Below are 21895 nucleotides of genomic sequence, written 5' to 3'. Positions count from 1 at the left end.
ACTTTCGCGTTGGAGCATTTTTCACCGTGGATCCCCTACTATTTAGCGTATGTCTTTTCCTCCGAAGGCGGCGCAGAGGCTGACAAAAGGTGAATGATTGATTTCGGAAAATAAATACACTCAAAGTCGCGTATATAATGCTTTCGATGTAAAGGCATTGAACAACAGAGTTGACATATCCTTATATTCCTAAAATGAGCTCTCTGTTTCCGGCGTAATAAGTTTTAGGCTTGACTTTTGAAAAGAATACTCGCTTTTTCCTTGCACCAATGGTAGCGGATAAAGGCCTTATCATTACGCTAAACAGAACACCGAAATTGGTGCCTACCTATTCCGCCTTTCCTGTACACATGAACGTAACGCATTCAAAGATAGAACATAGTAATTAATTGATAAATAACAAACGACCAACTCAAAAAAATCTACATTATCTTTCATATGTATTTACCAATTTTGAAAGAACATAATTACAAAAATATCCGAATCACATCGTTTTTGAAGCATCTGTGAAATCGTCCTTACATACTGGCCAACATCGTTTTAGCACCGTTTCACTAATGCGCATACGTTAGCTGACTGATTGGCTTAATTCATTTTCCTTCTGTTTAGCATAATCTTTGTCATGAGTTCAGAATTATCAACAATGTGTATATATATATATATATATATATATATAACCAGTCAACTCAAAATCATTCAAGGGGAATAACAGTGCCAGCATCGATAGCATAACAGCAACGCCAATCCTATTCCCGTTAGGTGTTCCGTGCTTCAAGGTATCATATGCAATCAAGTCTGGTAGTACGAGGTAATACTACTCGGATAATTCCCATTCAACCACAGCCGCCGCCAACGCAGAACTGCAACTTGAATACAGCTATCATGTGAGGTAAGATTTTTCAAAACTTGATACCTAAGGCGGTCGTCGATTGCAGAAAATCACCTGTGTATCACTGAATGGGTCAACGTTGCTAAAACTTCTTGCTGCGACGATAATGATGGTGATGGCGAAGGCCATGAGGTGTTTTCAACGAGATGTTTATGCCTCACTCCGCAGACGATGGATCGTATGTACAGTTGTATTCCGCTAACGTAAAATACGTAAAAGACCCGGAATACATAAAGAAAAAATACGTACACGGCCATCTCACCCGGAGAAGAATATATTTTACATGGCTTTGTGTCGGGCCTTGGCCACCAAAGTTACAAACGAAACCAATCCCACTAACGCTGAACTTGAATTGCTCTGTTCACAAAGTCGGCTGACGAGTTAACGGGAAAAAAAAGTTTTCAAACTTGGGATGCTGACACACGCGATGCCTAAACAAACAGTAAATTCATTAAGGTGTCAAGCATTATCGATTTTTCATCACAATATGCTTAATGATCGGATGTCGGTAAACGATCGGGAAATTTAAGAGTAGAGCCATATTCGCTAAACTGAGTAGCTATAAAGCCGGACTGAAATTCAGTTCAGGTAAAATTCATTGAAGCTTCGGGCCACTGTAGCTGTATCTGCCCTTTATTAAAACGCAATATATACAATGCACAGTCTAAGTTAAAGAGTACTCATAAAAGGTGTAACAATTACCGCCGAGATACCCTGGGCACCGACGAATTGCTATTGGCTTTGCTCCTGATAAGTTTCCAACACATCGCTAAAGAGAGACTTCCATTATGTAGCTGCCGATAGCGTTATACCTTTGATCGAAGACGTTTATAGAAAAGCGCTAAACACGGCTATGTTAGGAGTACTGATTTGCGGAGTTGTTATTATCAGACCGTTTATGTACATCATGTGAATTCCCTGTGAAGGTGTGGCAGATATGGCCGAAGCTACGGTCTCGTCATCATAGAATAAATACGCCAAAACAAATGCGTTCTATTCTGTCCCTATACGTACACCTCCCCAAGTGGGATTCAATGCCAAGTATGTAACTCTGGTGATTGATTGAAAAGCACTGCTTAGATCTGATGCATCATCTGAGTCATGAATTGCCCTTTTCTTGAGAAATTTTTTAACGGCACACTGCCCTACTCATTTGTCTATGCACAGCGGCTCAGTCGGATGCTGTAAATGCATTTTGACTTTGTAAAGTATCGGTACCGTATTTTGGATAAAAAAGCGTTTTTTTTTTTTGTGCGGCAGATCAGTTACGAATGGTAGCTCAAGTTAGCTTCGTTTAGCAAATTGTTTAATACTTGGACGGCGACATTGTAGCTGTATGCAACGTAGCTATAATTGCGCTATCTACACCAATTGAAAACCTTTAGCTGCTTCTCGCCAATTTCGCTTCCAACCCATGAGAACTGGGACGCGTAGTGTTATAATTTAAATACTATTGAAAAATATGTTAAAAAGTTTTCCGATTTGCCTTGGTTTCTGTGGAGGTGTCTCTGCATCAGTGAAACGTACCATACATATATTATCGATATGGAAGTAAACAAACTCGTCCCTATGTGCCTCGCTCCCTCGTTGCGATACGATCGGTTCAATCTGAAGATAAGCGAAAAGGATTCGATCAGGAACCACGTTGCTCCTCAGCAGTATTCCAACGTCCTGGTTATTTGTCCCGCTCTAAATTTGATAGCTTGTCTGCGCGTTACTCAGTTAAGCTCAGCGTCCATGGACGTCGATTGGATAAAAACAATGCAATCATTTTTAAGTAGCACGAAAGGCCCTCTACCGAATTTTCGATAACTTATCATTTTATCAATGACAAAAACGTTTATTGCAACTTAACGATTATGTGTCTCCTAAAGAGATGGACTAATATTTCAATCAATTCGAATAAATTAGGATTAATATAACATAATAATACGAAGATATATTAGGAACGCCTAGCTACACGGGTAACGGAGCTTCTGTCTGCAAGTTGAGTCTTGTTAGTGAATCATGGATCTAATTATCAAGTTGCTATGGTTCTTTTCACAACACACCTTCTAACCTGCACGAGGGATCGTTGGCATTTGCCCCGTATTGAAGTCACTCAATTATCTGGCCTATAGACGTTAATTAAATTGTCCGAAGGTGGGGCAGATAGGAACGTCAGCCATAGTGAAATGCGTGACTTGAAATTGTCAAATGGAAGTTTTAGTTAATACTGTTCTTATAAGCAATTAGAGTATAATATTTTGACGTGGATAGTTTTTCAAATGATATCACGAAATTATCTGACGGAAAGTTCGCTCCGAGCGAAACGAAATGGCTTAACTTTGCCCGCTATTTTTGCATGTACGTTTATGACGTATTTGATAATTGCTCAAATGGACGTAGGCGAAAAGCTACCTATGGGGCAAAAAGAACTGGCAAATGACGCTTTCCAAAAAAAGCTCTAGACGCATACGCAAGTTAGCCCCTGCAATAGAAGACAATATTCTCACAAGAATTTTTGACACCTATAGGCCGTGCCTGAATATTAATGCAAGGAGTAACTGCCAAACCAGCGTTCATTACTTAACATATCAAAGTTACGTAGAAAATGCCAATTTCGTATCACATACAATACACAGGCAATATAAGAATCTATCCAGCTCAGCGAACACGGATTACGGCATTAGATGTGCTTGTATATCGGCTGATCGGCCATCAACTGTCGATTTAGAGGGTCACAAAGCTCTCCCTGATTAACTGCCCCGATACTGCTGCACGAAGATGCGGCTACGCCAAACTGCGTCGTTCACGACCAGTAACGTCAGTATCTCCCAAGAAAATCCTACAAGTCAAAGCAAAACGTTTTTGACCAGAGTGATTTTTTTCGTTTAGCGTTTTATAACAGTATATCGGTAACGATGCTGATACCGGGTATTGTCCATTGTACGATCAATGATAAAAAACACCCGACTCCGCTCCGCGTCCAAGAGCTAGTCATAGATGATGCCCTTGTCGTTGTATATGCTGAAGAAACAACACAAGTATAGCTGCACTTTCCCTTGACGTCATGAGAAATACGCACGGTGCAAAGAGTGATGATAATGTCGCGATCGATAGCGAAGCTTGCGATCGCACTTAGGCCTCATCTATATCTTTAAACAGAATCGCAAATCATAACAGACCTGGTAATAAAGATCCGATGCGATCGCGATTACTGCTGTTGCCTGCGTAATAAAATACTGACCACTGGAACGGATATGAGCATCAGAGTAATCAGTTTAAGTTGACAGTACGAAGATGTAACGTGGCTCATTTCTACCTAAAAAGAAAAGCCTTCTGTCACTGTTACGTTAGCTCCCTACAGATATTCGCATGACTATCCTTTCTTCCGCGATAAATGAGTCTTTTTCCTCTGCATTTCAGCGTACCGATCCTGCTTGCTTGTATTACTCCGAACAACAATATATCTGAACTGTGTGTAGATTTGTACACTTTTACCCATAGGTGGGGTGTATATGTACCCATACCTACCCTATGGGTAGGTATGGGTACATATACGCTTCATTCCGCCAGCAACTGCAATTGCTCGTTAGTTCATAGCTAGAACTCACCGCTCACTTATCACTCACTCAGAAGATGAGTTGACATTACGGGACATCGTCTGCGGCATTATAGATGATGGCAACTGCAGTAACAATAACAGAAGGGCATAGCAAAGTGTGAACGAGGCGTCAATGAACAAATGGCAGCATTTAAGTGTGAATATACTTGCGGAAAGACGCCGACTGCTCCGCGTATCGTCTCGATCGTCGTAACGTACTATAGGGACGGTAATCCTTGTCGCCGTTCTCTGCATCCATCCAACCTATTATACTGACACATGATTGACCACCATCCTCATAGCACGTACGCATACTATTTAATATTGAGCTAAGGTAAATATTGAACACACAAATCGCCGTATCCAGTAGAGTCCTATAGGAAATATTTGGGACAGTAGCTCTAACACCATGCACGTCTCAAAATTAACTTGTTTGTAAGCTGCAATGATCGTTTGTCCAGATGTTTCCATTGACCGTCTTCTGTTTGCCTGTAAGCCGCTTTTAACGAAGCTATTGAATTTCAGATCGTTACCACCGTCCATTCCGCTACCCAGAACCGCTGGCGACCCAACGCACTGCTACTGCTACTCGGATGATAGAAAGATCTAGATGAATGAGTAAGAGCGGGTTCTTTTTTCGTTTCCATCATTACTATATTGATTTTTTTACCTATTGTGGTTGACTTTTATAGGCGTACGTATATACAGTCTTATTTGTTCCCCTGTTTTCGGTTACCTGCAACAGGCACGACACCTACATAACGGAAACTAAATAACTTAAAGGACTAAAATGGCTTCGACAACACGACAGGATCAATCAAAGTGAGACACATACTGCGAGTTTGGCAGGAATTATGTAACAAACGTACAGGGTAGGACGGTAGATTTGATCCAACGGGGGATGAAAAGGTTATCTCTGTAACAAGGTAATGATAGTACACATTAATTGCTAGTCCATAAGTTGTCGTTGATGCATGGGTATATTGAAGGAATTGGTGTAAAAACAAGAAACATGAACTAATAGAGAAAGAAAACGTACTTTATAAGTTGAAGTAAATGGTATACAAACAATGCAGCTTTTCATAAAACAACGTTCGACTATATACAAATGGTGAACGTATTCGTCGAGTAGATTATTTCGCTTTTATATTGATTTTTTTCTTATTTGTAGTAGCTGGTGAATCAAGCATGTATATAGTCTTCGACAATATCCGTCTCCGGCATCTAAGGGTAGAATGGGTGTTTTGGCGGACTGACACAGAATGGCCTATAAGCACTGGCATCTAACGGCTGGGCTGTACAAGTTGCTGTGCTTTTGGGGCTCTTCGATCTTAATCTGTGAATAGAAGATACATACGCCGAATACATGACAATACTTGTAGGTCCAGTGATCCGTACGCGACATACCATATATGCATTATTGTCGTCTTAGGCCAGTCATGGTGACCTTTGAAATGAAAATATATATGTGTTTTCTTGTTCGACCAATGTTGCGATGGTAGATGTTGATATCGGCCTATAGGTGATGGGAGTCATTCATAATTGAGGTTAGGCTGTTGCTATACGAGACAGGCTAACATAACTCTATTGCAAAAATCGATGATTTCTGATATCACATAACCGGTACGCCTATAGTTCTTTGGTGACCTTTGAAAATGTATGCATCGACAACTCAGGGACTGATTGACTTTTGCCAACTATCTACTTCTAAGTATCCTATAGCGATGACGCGAGTGGACTCTGTTTCTCTCACGTTTGTTTTTCGCGGATACCGATGCTTTTAAAATGCAGTATGTTGCCGTTTAGCTCTCTGGCCTTTCTCTACAGCATCCCTGCCATTGTTAGTTCTCAGTGCAAACGTTGCAGGTCAATTTCAGCCGGACATAGTTGTTTCGAGCGGGCGTCTAATTTTTTTCCGTTGCGCGACTACATCTCCATACAACACGTTTGTGGGCATGGTACGAAGCTAGTATCAAAAAACATTACTTATCGTGCGGGTTCTAATCCCAAGGTCTATTTAATTTAGTACCCGCCTGGAGTTTATGCGAGCCATCGCTAAAATGAAATTCAAAGGTGCAACAACATCTTCCTTAAACTTATTTCTACGTGATGCGAGCTCTTGAAAGAAACTCTTTCTATCTAAAAAATGTTTCGGCTTTTCGTGGCCTTCCTACAGCGTTCGAGAAACGTGCCTTTCCGATAATGAAAAAAGCATTTATGAAGTCTATTCTTGGTAAACGCATTTGTGTCCTTTTGTCTCTTATGTTAAAGTGCTTTTCCTTTAGGCCGAACTATACGAATCTAAACGATTATAATCCTATACAGGAAGGTCTGCCGTACAAGCCTGGCGAAAGGTCATTTTAGCAAGAAAGTTTAACAGCACGTTCCTGATCATTAAAGCCCCATGGAACCAAATGCTTCATCGGCTACGCTCCTAGATCTCGCTATGGACCAAGTTTGTATGTGAGACTCCTTATACTGGTCACAGCATACATTCATCACCTTACTGTGTTTTCCAAACTCATAATACGGCTAGATTTTTGTAGAACACGAAAGCCTGTAGTCCTCGATTATTCACTTCTGATCACCGCCCCAAGCGTGATTCGTCGTTTACTAGAGCTTTAAAGCGCTGGAATCAACTTCCGGAGACGCTGTCAGATACTGCTCCGCATTTGCTTGCAGTGCCGTACGCTGTCTAACCGTTGTCTGTTTCAGATGATTAAGTACAATATTTAAGAAGCGAGTGACAAGTTAAAAATTTTTCCATCGCACGACGTGATCGTACAAAGATATGCTACAAATGAACTCTGTGGAAACGCAAGCTATGCAACAGACAAAAATGACCTAACGGAGGAACGTGCATAACTTCTAATAAAGCGACTGCTTCAAATGTACATACAACGATGTTTTAGAATTGTCGGCTACGCTCCTAGATCTCGCTATGGACCAAGTTTGTATGTGATACTCCTTATACGGTTTAACTCGGTTCGAGCAACTACAAAAAAACTCATCAAAACCATTTGTTCTACCTTTGAACATCGTTTTGGTTTTATTAATTACTTTTAATGTTTTTCCTAACGTGGAATAATACTCTAATGACCTGATGAGTACGCATAATTGAGACTAAAAAAACATCACTTTGAATGTATGCTATCCACTGCTTACTTTCAAGTATTGAATCTCAAAAAATACCATTGTTCGATGTACAGGCACAACCTCAGGTCAGTGGGAGGTAGGCTACTTGCATATATCACCAGGCAAACCTGTTCTTCAGAGCTTAGGCAAACCTCATTTAATTACAGTGCCCTTAACTATGTCACTACAACTGTGCTGACCATGTGCGCAGGTGTCTAATTGACCGCTAAAAGGAGTAGGTCCAGAGGGCCTAAGCGTGAAAGAAGCCCTCGGTCACATTACCCGAAGTGTACAATTCAAGCTAAAGTTTAATGTACGTTCTAGTTACATAGTACTATTATTAGGCATCGCCCAGAGAATGACGACATTGTAATAACTACTCTGCACTCGAGCGGATTCAAGCGGAGCAAGTTTGCCTCTATATAATTAGACAACTGTCGTTTCTTGAATCTCTCTTTTTGCTCTTAAACTCATGCCCTCCTCATTGAAATCTACAACGCAGAGAGAAAAGGAGCAAAGAACTTGTTTGAAGGTCGGAATGTAAACAACGTAATGCAGAGATAAGTGGCCAATAAAGTTCAACATATAATAGAATATATAAAAATATTGATTTGAAAAAACAACTGTAAAATATATAAAGAACAATGTGTCTGAAGGAACACAAACAAGAATAATAAAAAACAAAGAGGAAGTGCGGTTTTCTTTTACGTATAATGAGTATTGTTATTCCGATTTAGGAAATTTAGTAGCCACGTTTTTGTCCCTTTACCTAGATTAAAACCTTTTACATACGCCTACATCCGTTTACCGTTTGTAGCGTGGCATTTTTCTGTAAAACAACATTAGGTACGGCACAGTCAACAGCCTGATACTAACAAGGTTAACTTTTATTAAGCTCTTCAGATATCAATGTGACATGGACAATCAGTCGAACGCTGCGCAAGCTTGATCAGATAGACGAGCCATAATTGGAGACCATATTGTACATCCTACATCTATTAGTTTTTATGAAAGCAATTATTCCATAATATAAAATAAAAGGGAACCTTCGCTACATCAGACCCGTTATGTCTATCAGCTTATGTAACGATTAAAACCAAATAATTTTTTAATAGTGACAGGATCACCACGGAAAACAGGAACCAGCATAAGTTCTGTATTAGCCCATTCCCATCCGTGCAATTATTTTTCACGTATATATTTCGTATGTTTCGGAGGCACACAGCTAGTGGACATATCATACTTTATCTCTTCCAAAAACATTTATATTTGATTAATTTATATTATTAGATAATTAAATATATAAATATTTATATTATTAAATAGTTTATATAATAGATACAATAACAAGGAAAACACACATAAATGTACAGCGAATTTAACGCATTTTTCACGTCTCAGCAGTATGCCCCAATTGCCTGATCGTACCGATACGAGCATCGGGTGCACGCTACTTCCATTGTGTACACTATGAAGCTTGCCGCCCCTTTGGCCTACGCTGCCCCCATCACCTAAGTCGCTGCTCGTTCGGCCTATGTTGCACCTGCCTTGCACGTGACTCACCGCTTGTATGCGACACCCAAGGTTAGAAGCGTATCATTTTCTGCCCTTGATTATGTACACTATCGTTCAATAGCTAACAGATCGTATCCGATTAGAGCTGACAGATTTGACAATAGAAGTAATGTAAAACACACACATTTTTTTGGGACAGGTCTTGCTTTCAGGTTCCCCGTAAGTGTCTTACTGCTGCGTTCATTCTTGTACGCTTCCTTCTTGTAAGACCTTCGTCGTCGTCATTGTTGAAAGTACACCTGAGCCCTGAAAGTGGGGGGTGAAAGGAAAACGATGATAATGCAATGATTAGGAAATACCAATAGTTTTTACAGAAAGCACCGTGTATTAACTGTATGTTTTTCGAATAGTTCTACAATGTTTTCATCGATGATCGACTTATTACAGGAAAAGGCTTTCATTGTTCAACCCCAGTTAGAAAACGACGTACACACACCGTTGAAATTTTTTCCAGTGTTGTCTTCTACGACCAGCAAATATTTATGAAAGAGTGCGACCTACGATGCTGTTAAATTTACCCTATAAAGTGAGTACACGAAATTATTATATAAAGGTGTTATTTCGACCTAAAGTGATCCATGTAAAATCTTGAAACGAACTTCGCAGGTTCAAGTCTTTCTCAACTATGTCTATGTACTAGGTGGTGCGTATCGCGCTTTCTAAATACGGCTAACTGTCTATTGTGCCCCAATCGATGCAAAATGCGCAGTAACATAGTCAAACGTAAGCGCTCATAGCGTCGATTTGTCACAGTATTTACGTCTATAATATATGTGTTGACTATGAACATGATTTTGACATCTGTTAATTGGTATTGCCTGATTTCGGCTATTTGCCTCGCCTTTGCATACGTGCGCCCAGCCTTGTGGTAGAATCGACCACAGAGATGGCTAGATGATGATAAGTGCTTTCACCTCCAATTTTACGTAAAATGAAAATAAATAGTGTTAAAAAAACAGAATTATATAGATACTATTCTTGACGTTTTCCTTCCAATATTCAACGAACTAGTCAATTGTGGATGTTTTTTTAAACGGCAAAGGGTGGAAATGTATACCAAAAATATGGCGCATTCTGTACTGTGTTATTGTGTTTTTCGAGCAATTCAATAATCGCTCTATTCTGTTTTGTTAATTTAAGGACAATCTCTTCCGCATTCATTCTCAGCTAGGTATTCAAAAATTATAGAACTCTTCATGAGATTTAGTAATAAGTTTTCCGTTATTAACATATCGTGTTAAAGTCGCTTTACTTTATGAACAAGCCAGTTCCGAGTATCAACCTTTACTTCAAGCACAGCATATATTTCGAGATCCGAAAATTACGTTCAGGGATTCTTATTTTTTCTTTGCTGTATGGCCACTTATGTAACACGACGCTTGTATCACCAACGTTTAACTAATTGATTCTTTTTTGTTCAGCCTTATTTCAATAGGCTCTGATAACACAAACTCTTACTTGCTTTAAATAGTGTACTTTGTTATACTTGCGATATCCAGACAAATGGACACCTAAAGGCACAAGAAACAGTTGAAGTGGGAAGGTTATAACCATTCAACTGTCATTTATAATATGAGCAGGTGAAAATCTTCAGAATTGTATGCATGGATTCCTTTCCTATCGCACATATGTCTTCACACGCACATATATTGAAGACAAATAGAATTCCGTTTTAAATCATTATGCGTTTTTTTCAATTTCTGTAAAATTGTTCGTCTGCCTGTATTTACACATCCCATACAATAAGCGGTTTGTCTGCAACCAGCGTAGCGTATTCTGTTCCGTCAGTATATTAGAGGCAATGTTTGATAGCTGGAGCTACACACCAGTCGGGATGCGATCTATTTCAATTTATATATATTCTCAACTATGTCATAGTGTTGTAGGATGCTGTATATTTCCTAAAGTATTTCGTATGCGTCCCTTTTGATTCTACCTTTTGACGGTAAATTAGGCTGAGCGCAACCGCAGGTAATGGTATCTAAGTGTCAGTGACGGCGATTGCGTTAGGTTTATCCTGTACATCGGGTATTACTTATTCCATACTTTATTATTACTCAACACATCTGTTACGTAACAAACAAACTGCGAAGAAATTACGGGATTTACCTAGAATAGGTTTTATACGTAGATAATAGTGCGCCGATATCTTGGTTACAGGTTTATTGGATGTCATGCTCACTGAGGATATTTCACTCTGCTGTATGCTTAACAGGATTTTACCGTGTCTTTCTTTATCAGTTTGTTGGGTACTCAATATCCTAAGAGGGCAATGTTAGCGCAGGTCGTTATCTATAACGAACTGATACCTATTAGCCAATCGATACTGGAACAGGCACTGTCCCCTCACCACATAGGGTTATGGGATCGAAACCATTATATTTGCAGAAGAAGATGTCTAGAGAATGAAGGCATGCAGTGGATGCTGTTGTAGGCCAACATAGGCAGTGTCCATTGGTGTTTCTGCTAGGAGCAGCCAGACATACATCGCAATAAAACGTTCCACATTTCTATAAAAATATCTGATTATTTCAGTGTTATTGTCATAACTTTCACGGCAACTAAATGATTGTGTGTTAGAGTTAACTAACGGCGGATTGTTTAGCTAAGAGACATTTCTGATATGCGGGATCTGAAAAATTGATGGCTCAAGTCTGTCATCGCGCAAAACATGCACAACATGTATTATTTGTCATAACATACTTGTTTTTACATCAGGGTTCTAATGCCAAGATGTACTAATAAGTAATGAAAAAATGAATAACACAAGGTGCCTGTATAAAATACAAACACTTTTAATAAAAGACAACGAAGTACGGTAAGTGCTATAAGGCTTCCATTTTTCGCATTCATCTTCAGCCTCAATAGTTCCAATTGTAAATAACTGCACCACAAGGAGCGCCTTATTTTTAGGCCGAACTAGGATATTGTTTTTACAAGTCCGATTTTTACTAAACATTTGAAATAAATTAACATTGTGTTGGGAAATGAGAGAATGCAAGTGAACGCATCACATTGTGAGAAATATATACGTATGTCATCATTTTTATGTGATTCGGCGGTTGTTTCATCTCTATTTTTGTCAGAAAATTCACTTTTAATAGCAGTTTTAACAGTTACTCGCTCAGAAGTTAGTTTACCTTTAGATGAAAAACTCAGTGTATTCCGGTCAATATAAACAAGTGACCATTAGTGTATATCCATGTACTTCGGTTCGAGCGAAAAATATCATATGAAATAGGTATACAACTATTGCCACAAGACTAGATATGCCATTGCTACATACAAACGTATTATTACAAATTATTAATTATATAAATTATCTGATTTTTGTTACTCCATTCCAAAAAATGGATAAAATAAATAAATAAATCTGCATCTCTGACGCGAATCTCGAATATCAATGCGAAATCAAGGTTATTAGAGCACCATTGGAAAAGCGGTCTTTTGAGCTTTCCAAACCCTATCACTCGATCTACTTGTTTTGGTAAACAGTTTCAGGTTCTACAGCATATTACAAACAAGTAGCTTTGATATTTAGTTAATTACACATGAGTCATGTTCAAAAACTACCTGCACGCCGTATTTATTCCTTTATAGTGTAGGTTTTATTTGCAACTATGTGCTCTGTTTGAACTTACGGCTCAAAACCAAAAAAAAGGCCCGTCAGATAACCAAGACCACTTTTGAAACTCCAATCCTAATTAGCAGAACAAGAATTCTTAAAGATTCTAATTAAAAACGGAGGCTTTACGGTACCTGTCGAATACCGAATATCGACCGCAAAGTGCAGCGTCCTTTAAAAAGTATGTACACGATCTTGTCCCTCTCTGAAGTGTAAGATAACTTTTTATTTGCTATCTGTGGTTAACAAGGCGACAAATCCTTAGAATCACCTCTTCAACCTTCAAAGGGGTGGGAGCCTGTAGAGTGAAAGATGAGATTTGAACTGACACAGGTACAAAAAGACACGATAATAGAACAGTGTGTATTGATCGTATTAGAAATGCTCTTTGATACAGCAGCTGATCTTCACTAAGATTAGCAGATTGTTCGTCAAGTGAATTGTCCCTGCGGTTTCAAGTGTATTCGAATTGTCCTGAACAGATGCTAATGTATCACTCTCAAACCCACGACCTACGCCATAGAACAATTCCGGATAAACGAATTTCTCGATAGGATCTAGCTTTTGGTTAATACATTGTACCTTTGCACTAGTAACTTCTTAAACATAATTTAAAATTATTTTGACAATTTCGAAGGTTTTTACTAAATTGTTAGAAAATTTTAGTGCAACAGCTTCAATCTTATACGCATTTGCCTCGAATTTTTCGAAGTCGGTAAGTTTACTCTCTATTAGTTCAAGCCGTCTGCTGAATGATCCGATATATTGAGTCACAAGCCTCTGTGGTGATTTGCGTTAAGTTAAATCTTTCTTTTTTGATTTTCTACAAGCTGTTCTTTTAATCTACTATTACTGAAATAAAAGACAACGCCTTGTCTGACCTTCCAAGTCTCTGCCTTGTCAGGCTTTGTCACCGCACCTATTGGCTCTGATAACGTTGCATCTCAACTCGTGGTATAAAAACGCAAATTTTTAAGAGTACTTTCGAAAGTGGCATGACAGAGTAGGCGCAAAATATTCAACAAAGGTTTATCAACGCAGAACTGATTTATCTGTCATTGTATTATTATTCTTAGATGAGTATCGAGTTTCGCATCCCGATCTTTAATGAAGTGCGAACGCCCGCATCCAGGGATACACGAAGTAGGCGCATTTGTTATTTGTTACAGGTCGGGAAAAAAACAGACGATGAAGTAAGACCCTGACAATTTCCCGGACGTATTTTTATTTTAAGGGCACAAAAGCTCACGCGTATTTACTGGGCAATCAATTATAGTAGAAGTTGAAGTTAACCACTTATTCATTCGAAGTGTGTATGTCTGTGTTTCATGCTATCGATAGTCATGCCTACATGAATAGAATAAATTGATAACAACTAAAGTATCTAGTTAAGGATACATAATTTTTACAGATTTTGTTCTCAAAACGTCGTGTCTGCCTACCCTCAAAAACTAATAGCAGGATTAAACAATATATTGAGCTTCGTTTCACGTTACGCCATAATTATAAGCGGAATACGCTTGTTTTGTCAGATAGGCGTCTAATAATATAACTAATTATAGCTAACTTGAATAGTTTTATTCGGGTGCTCTTTTTCTTTTTCCTAGGTTATCGGATAAAATCCGTTAAGTAGTGCTTTAGTGGATGCATAATCACAGCGTAAAGGCTATAGTAGAATCTCGAATCGTTTGATATAATTATTGTTTTTTCCATTTATAACCATGAAATAGCACAATCTAGATGCCCTTCAGATTTGGAATACCCACAAAAGTGCAAAAAGCAAACGAATTCCAGATAGACAGAGATAGCAGTAAACATTTTTCCGACTCTTACGAGGAGTAAATTTTATTCGTGCAAGGAAGACTCATAGAATTATGTTTTCTAGATTTTTGAAGTAGATAGTGCTAATCGCAGGACAACTAAAAATGGTAGGTTTGAGCGGATAACGTACTACTACAAAATCCTCAGGTTGAATTCGAAATTTCTAATAGTATAAAAAAGTAAATAATCAAGAAAAACTTTCCGTAGCATTTTTCGGTGTTACATGGTTGGCATGGTTGGCATGGCAACATTCTACGTATGAAAGCTGCACTTCAGTGAACGCAGTTGACCTCTCAAACGTACTTAGTCCACTACGGTTGAACTTTTTGAGACTCGTTGTCCACAGTGCATTTGATGGACAGAACACACACCGTTACAAGTGTTTGTAATTTCGAATGAACCATGCAGTCGTTTGGGGGGATAAAAACGCTACAATAATTAGTGCTAAGTACCCGTTGTGAACCCGACCTTTTTAGTAAAGAATAGCTTACGTCTAAATGACTAACACCAAATTTGCTAGAATTTGATGCATACTCTAAGCAGATATGTGCTTTTGCTTTGTTCTACTAGTACTACAGCGAACTAAAATATTTCAGCCTTACGTTTGGTCTATTTATCTGTATTGTACTAACTCATTTATCTAAGATGAAACGCGAAAACAACAGAGCTTGTTGCCAAGAGCATTACTTCGAGCGTTTTGAACAAATTGCGATTGGATCTGATAATATTAGTTATTATGATACAGGTAATCAGGAATTGGCTGGATGAATAAATCACCAGCGAGACTATATCCTAAATAACAGCTTATCTGCTTTTGGCATCCGATTGTTTCCTTTTAATTTTTCTGTAATATCTCATCCTAGCTGTCGCATTTTCGGGCATCACACAAATGTCCATAAATTGCTTGTATACGTAGCACTCATTCGAAACTCGTGTTTGTTTGAACAAACCGAGAAAGAATACATATCACACTCTGATTGGACTATTGAAAAAAGGCTGGCTTAACGAAATATAATCAGCTTCCAATGATACACGTCAACTCGCTTGAATCCGGCCCCAAATGAAAGCCAGCGTAGTTTGTGTAAATATTTTAGCTCAAAAAAGTGGTCTGCGGAGGTCAGTCGAACGAATTTAAATAATTTGTCTAGCTTTTGATATATGAAAGACCGTTTGATTTAGCCTGACAACATTACATTCTAACTTCCATTTGGCACCTAAATCATTACGTGAACCAACATAAATAGTTATAGATATCTAATTAAGTCGATTTTAATAATTATATTTTGCTGTGTCGTATCCAATGTGGGGCATGCTTTTTTAATACGTCTAAGTCGTATATCTTACATTTGAGATATTCTTATATTTCGACCATACTTCAAACAGTAACTTAATTCTTCATGTTGTTAGTTTTATCATTTTTTATTCCGAGCTTTATCCTGGGTGTATTTTCATATTCTCGTTGAATCTTTCCGGGTATGAGAATTAATATATAGAGATGGCTGATTCCATCAGAAGACAAAGTTTTGCAAGCAAAGCAGAAAGGAAGGCCACCAGCTACTTTAGGTTGTTGCTTTGACGTTAGCGAAGTATTATTGGCTAAAGTATGAGTAACGACGTCAACAAAAACCGCAGTTATTATTATATCATTGCTTCTTTACAGGCAGACCTGGGGCAGAGCTAGAGGGTTGTAGGTTAAAGTTTCCGATAAATCTCTGATTTCATCTGGTTAATCTCATTTTGAAATAGGAAATTCACACATTCATCAGTTGAAACGCTTTCGTTAATTTTTACTATCGCCATCTATTTAATAACAGGCTCGTGGTATCTAAGCTTCGACTTTATGAAACTGTCACCTAAGCTGGTCCAGCTTAGTGCATTTCGTTTCTATGAAGTCCAATTTCTGGACTTCCCATTTTATTGCTGATAGGAGCCTGTTTAATCATATTTAGGTTAAATGTGCCCTTCTTGACCCTTTGCAACCCAAGGGGCTCCCCCTTCAACAGGTTATTTCTAAACTCGAATGATTCCTAGATTACGTGTTTGGCCCGTGTTTATCCAATAGTGAAACCTTCTAAAAATGAATGAATTTTACCTGGTTGTGGAACTCTCAAGAATCACTTACCTATATGATGGCGGAGTAGTATTTTAAAGATGCTTTCAAAGCCGCATTAGCATTGTAGACGGACAATGTAAAAATTAGATTCCTCTGTTTTGATCTCGGCAACCTTGCTTGCCTGCAAACACACAACACATATCTCATCGCGCACCGTGAAGTCAGCGTCGAATTCACCATTCTCATGATAATCTATGGAGTCCCAATCATTACATAACACATAACCAGATCCAGTAACATACGAAGCTAGATGACAACAGTTGCAAGTCGGAAAAAAGGCGTTCATTGTGGGTGTTGCAGTCCTACGAACATGCAGGGTTCATTAAGGAGCTGGCCCAAATTTTCATGTTGCTTTTACAGAACAGATTAGAACAGCGAATAGTCGCTTACTACAGCTTAGTAACTAGCTAATCCGATATTAACTGCATACTAACCATCTAAAACGAAAATTAATACAGGCACTAGCCTTTGTAGGTAACTGTGCGCGCTATTTGGTATACGATGGTGCTTTTGTTTAATAGCTTGCCTACTTACCTAACGAGGAGAGTTTGGGAACTGTCATTTACGTACGATAGGCCCCAACACAACAATATTTATCAAGCGTGAACCGATGGAGCCTGGCCTGCAACAGGCAATTATACAGGAGGAACCAGAGTCACACTTAAAGAATTACGATATTGTTGCTGTTGCCACATCTCCAGCAGTTGAACAGGTAATTCATACTTTGCTATATGATGCTTCCACATACACTATATATATATACGCGTAGGCAACAATTATTTATTGTGAGTTTGACCTCATCTACGATTCCGGGAGTAGCTTAGCTGCCTCTTATTTTTTTTAAATATACATGTGTTTTAAGTAGCTTCACTTGGCTGAATGTACATTCAAAATATAGTAATAATAAGAATCTCTATCGGAATTCCCAGCAGCCGCACAACCGCTACAAGTTTAGCTTTACCAGTGGAATATTTAAGCGTTTATTAGTCGCTCCACAAAGATCATTGTTATAATTCGCTAACTGAAGACAATATACAAGCCGAATCATACTGGCATGAGTAGGGTCGCTCACTAGGAAGGAAATAGAAACAGAGCGGAAGAAAGGATAGAAAGAAGACCCGAGTCTAACCGAATATGCCTTAGAAGGGGACCGAAAGCATCTACTTAGGTTGAACTTATACGTCAGTAGTTCCAACTCACATACCTGCGTTGAAAAAGGTGAACTGCCAGTCCTACACCTGTGACTTAGAGGATCGGGATTGTTCCCACGCACAACCATCACCTTCACATAATCTGGCTGACATTTAGCGAATCGTTTAGCGAAATGCTTACTCAAATAAAATATATTTACCTATTTTTAAAAAAAATATAAAATGCGCTGACTAGCTGTTAATAGCACGTGACAATAGTAGTGCTATGATTATCGACATTATTATTGCTATTACCTCGATTTACATTTTAACCTTTTTTATGACAGTATTGCATCTATATCACTGTTATGGGATTCCGTTTTTAATTCGTTAAAACAAGTTGATGGCAAAAAGGTTGTTTATGCTTAGACTGAAGAAGTTCAACTTGCTTAAATAACTACTAAGTATTTGGCGACCTCGTATTTATCAAATAGAAATCTAAGTGATCCTTCCAAATAAACAGAGTAACTTATTGAAATTTCTAAATATTATACAAAAATATTACAAAAATAAATTTATTGGCGCCGGTGTATGTTTGATACGGGGTTTGTTTTTCAAATCGTCGTTGTGGACGGGTTTTCATTTATTAGTTATTTCTTAGGGATAAGCACAGAGGTAGGCTACATGCAAGTTCTTGTCCATGATATGTTCCTTTGATTGAGTGGTATTTTTTTCGCAAGGAGGTATATATAAGGGGAGTCCATTTGAACACCAATCCAAATCTTGCGGTGAAGCGAACCCAAATAATACTCTTGATCTTCTAGCTAAACCGCTGAAAAATGAGGCCCAAGCGACGGTAGCAGCATTTTATTCTAATAAATGCATACGCCATTTAAAGATACCGCGCTACCGCTACGGCTACGCTGTTGTTGAATAGTTGAGAAGAATTATGGCAGCAGCTACGAATATAATCGTGCACGTCACAGTGTACATTATAATTTAATGGTGAACTTCCTTTCATCATTCAATGTACAATTACGCATTTTTATAGTAACAATTAAATAATTCTATAGTAATATTTTTTTTAAGATAAAAATTTGATGTCCGCCTGATCGGCTATGGTTATTGTGCCTCTTGTGATTCACAGTAGAGGGCGCTATTCATAAGCTTCACATAGTAGGGTTTTGCCCAAACTAGCTTTTTGTAAGGACCGTTTTCTCTTTGTTCTTTCTCAACAACTCAACAATTTGCTCTCGTAACTAAATATTTCTATACTTAAGTACACACAGAAAGAATCGTTTAACTACATGATGACAAGAGCCAGCAGCATTATCGCAAAGGCCATGTTAACAAATTTTCTAATTCTTTATATCAAGTCCTGTGCAGGTGTATACAGGCGTACTAAACAAACAAAATCATATCACCCAAAATTGACCAGACAAATCTAATAGCGTTATTAAAAACAACAGATGTGGCCTGATAATGTCAACAACAGTCGCAAACCATGTTAACTGTCACTCCCATCCTTCATACTGATTCAGAAGCTCGCACGGATCAGTCACTTGAAAATCACACACTAGCGTAATTCAAAGCCGATCGAGTCGCGGCATTCTTAACTGTTAACGGCAAACACATAAATGACATATATTGTTCTGCTCTGAGGAAACTAGTCTCACATGCAACAAGGAAACATACCAATTTCCCTAGACGCGACTTAAGTTAAACTAACTACGTAAATACCGTACACCTTAAAGATAAACTGCAAACATAGCACGACAGTCGTACCGTTCAATGAGCCAGTATTCATATACAGGGGACTATAACTACTTAACTCTTTATACATTGTAAAATTCTAAATTTTTTTTTGCCATCGGAATTCCGTTAAATTAAATTCCGTACAGCTATTTAGGCACTATTTTCAAAAAGAAGGTTCTGCGGGATGATTCATGCGTTTGGTGTTGTTATATATTTGTATTATTTTGGAAGTAACTGAGTGTTTGTGAATTACACATAGAAAAGTTACCTAGCCTTCAAGCTCTACTTACTAAACACAAGAATGCGTTTTTGCAAAAAATCGACTGGTACTCGTAATACATATTACGTTTGTGAAAGCATTTAAATGGTCTAGGCAGAAAACAAAACTCATTTAATACCGAGCATTATAGTGTTGTATTCATATTATGTATATAATCAAGGACCACACGCAGTAAACTCCTTCTCTCGCTGCACTCTCTTCATAATACGCTATATGTTTCTTCTCTCCGACAACCTCCTTCATAGTTGGCATTCTAGAAACGCACCTATGGCTTTATACTCGTGCATAGCTTTCTACAGTTATACGGCTTCGTTTCTGCTGCCTATGATCTCTACATAATTGTAGACCAATAGCTTCTGCTAAAGAACACACGGTCTCTTATAATCCAATTGCATCAATATAAGTCCGCATTCTGCCTTTAGGAATGGGATTTCCATTGAAACGCTTTTACCAGAGCACTTCCCCCAGTACAGCTCCGTTTCTGTATATATATTGTGATGAAAAAAAACCTCAGTTCCGTTCTTATTACCGAAACCCTATGATTAATAACAAAAACCGCACTTAAGATATTTGTGTATACTCTTAGCTTTAAGGCACTATAGTGCAAACGTGCTGCCTGGAGAAAGTAACTAATGCTAAGAGATAGCGAAAACCTTCCTCAAAAAGTCTAGCACAGCCCAACTTATTTGTCATCATCAGTCGAAAAGCGTTAATCAGTTACTCCAGTGATGGCGCCTACAAATCGGATAAAGTCAATTACTTTGCAAATGTACTACAAAAAAAAATAGGTTGGAAAAATGTTTAGTTTTAGCCATTTTCATTTACTATAATTTTATAAAAGTAAACACGTCTTAGTCAAAATAGTGTCTTTTGCTTTCTACAATTCTCCCCTGTCATTCTAGTAGCTGATGTGTTCCGCGAAAGAAACTGTCCTTGGAAGCGATCCACTTGTCAACCCATCTGCAAACATTCGCATCTGCGCTGAAATGTTTGCCTTCCTGACTACGCTGCATTGACCGAAACACGTGTTAGTGGGATGGAACGATGCCCATGCTGTACGATGGGTAAGGCAGAGCTTGCTATTGGAGGCAAGTTAGAGCTTGCTGGGTCACCTAAGCATTTCGCAGTGTAGCGTCATCACTATTGCATTCCGTCGCCATTTGGCAGGCCAAGGCCGTTGTCTGTCAATTTCGTGACTCAGACGGATGTCCTTCTGCAGCCATCCTGGTCTACGTTTTTAAGTATTGTAAAGAACCTATTTTTCATCGCTGGTGCAGATCCACCCACTGTCCTTCCTTTTGGATTTTTCTTAATGCATGCAAACGATTAACGACAGTCGTCTGGATCACTTCTAGCTGTACAGAGACTTCTCGGGTAGACTGCGCCACATTCGGCTCAAGGAGTGCCTGCAGTTCGGCGTCGTTCCCTTCTTGAGGCCATCCGGATCGCAGATTGTCGTTCAAGTTAGTCTTGGTTTCTGAAGCGGTTAAACCAGAACTGACAAGTTGTAATGCTTACTGCACGCTGACTTTCGACCGTGCAAACAATTCTTTTTGCCTCGGCCGCACTTTTTCCAGCGCGAAAATAGTGGAGAAAACAATATCGAATATGAATTTTTTCGAACTCCCATGATCAGCACTTCTACTGACAACAGTTCGATGAAAACAACACGCGCGTAAGTCAAAACAATTTTCAGTGGAAAGTTTCACCTAAATACGACGATCCGAGACTAACGCCATCTGTCGGCTCCAACGGGAACTTTTTGTTCTAACAAAAATTAGGAGTAATAAAAAACGACGCTGTAGGCCTTTATGTCTAGAGTTAAGCCCGATATCACCGCGATATCACCGTTATGTTTTCCGGCTCCCGGCACGAAACAAAGTCTGCCTATACTTTGGTTCAAAGCCAGACCACAACGTTACGACAGTCACTTCAAGGAGCAAATTTATTGTTTTTTATCAACAACATTCAACTAAAAACATTAAC

General features: G+C 38.7%; 2 long non-coding RNA genes across 2 annotated transcripts; one reads left to right on the top strand and one right to left on the bottom strand.

The window, feature by feature from the left end:
- The first annotated feature begins 760 nt into the window (after positions 1–760).
- LOC147753676 (uncharacterized) lies at positions 761–8381 on the top strand. The gene is made up of 3 exons (XR_015310487.1): positions 761–889; positions 5001–5093; positions 5221–8381. It is a non-coding gene; the product is annotated as an uncharacterized LOC147753676 (long non-coding RNA).
- A 101-nt stretch (positions 8382–8482) lies between these two features.
- On the bottom strand, positions 8483–13275 carry LOC111259221 (uncharacterized). The gene is made up of 2 exons (XR_002679507.1): positions 12945–13275; positions 8483–9431 (listed from the first exon to the last, which is right to left on the bottom strand). It is a non-coding gene; the product is annotated as an uncharacterized LOC111259221 (long non-coding RNA).
- Between the last annotated feature and the right edge of the window lie 8620 nt (positions 13276–21895).

Source organism: Varroa jacobsoni, unplaced genomic scaffold (genome assembly GCF_002532875.2).
Source record: "Varroa jacobsoni isolate VJ856 unplaced genomic scaffold, vjacob_1.0 scaffold_307, whole genome shotgun sequence".
NCBI classification, from domain to species: domain Eukaryota; kingdom Metazoa; phylum Arthropoda; class Arachnida; order Mesostigmata; family Varroidae; genus Varroa; species Varroa jacobsoni.
Note: the sequence above shows the minus strand (reverse complement) of the source record. Positions and strands in the feature narration are given on the sequence as shown.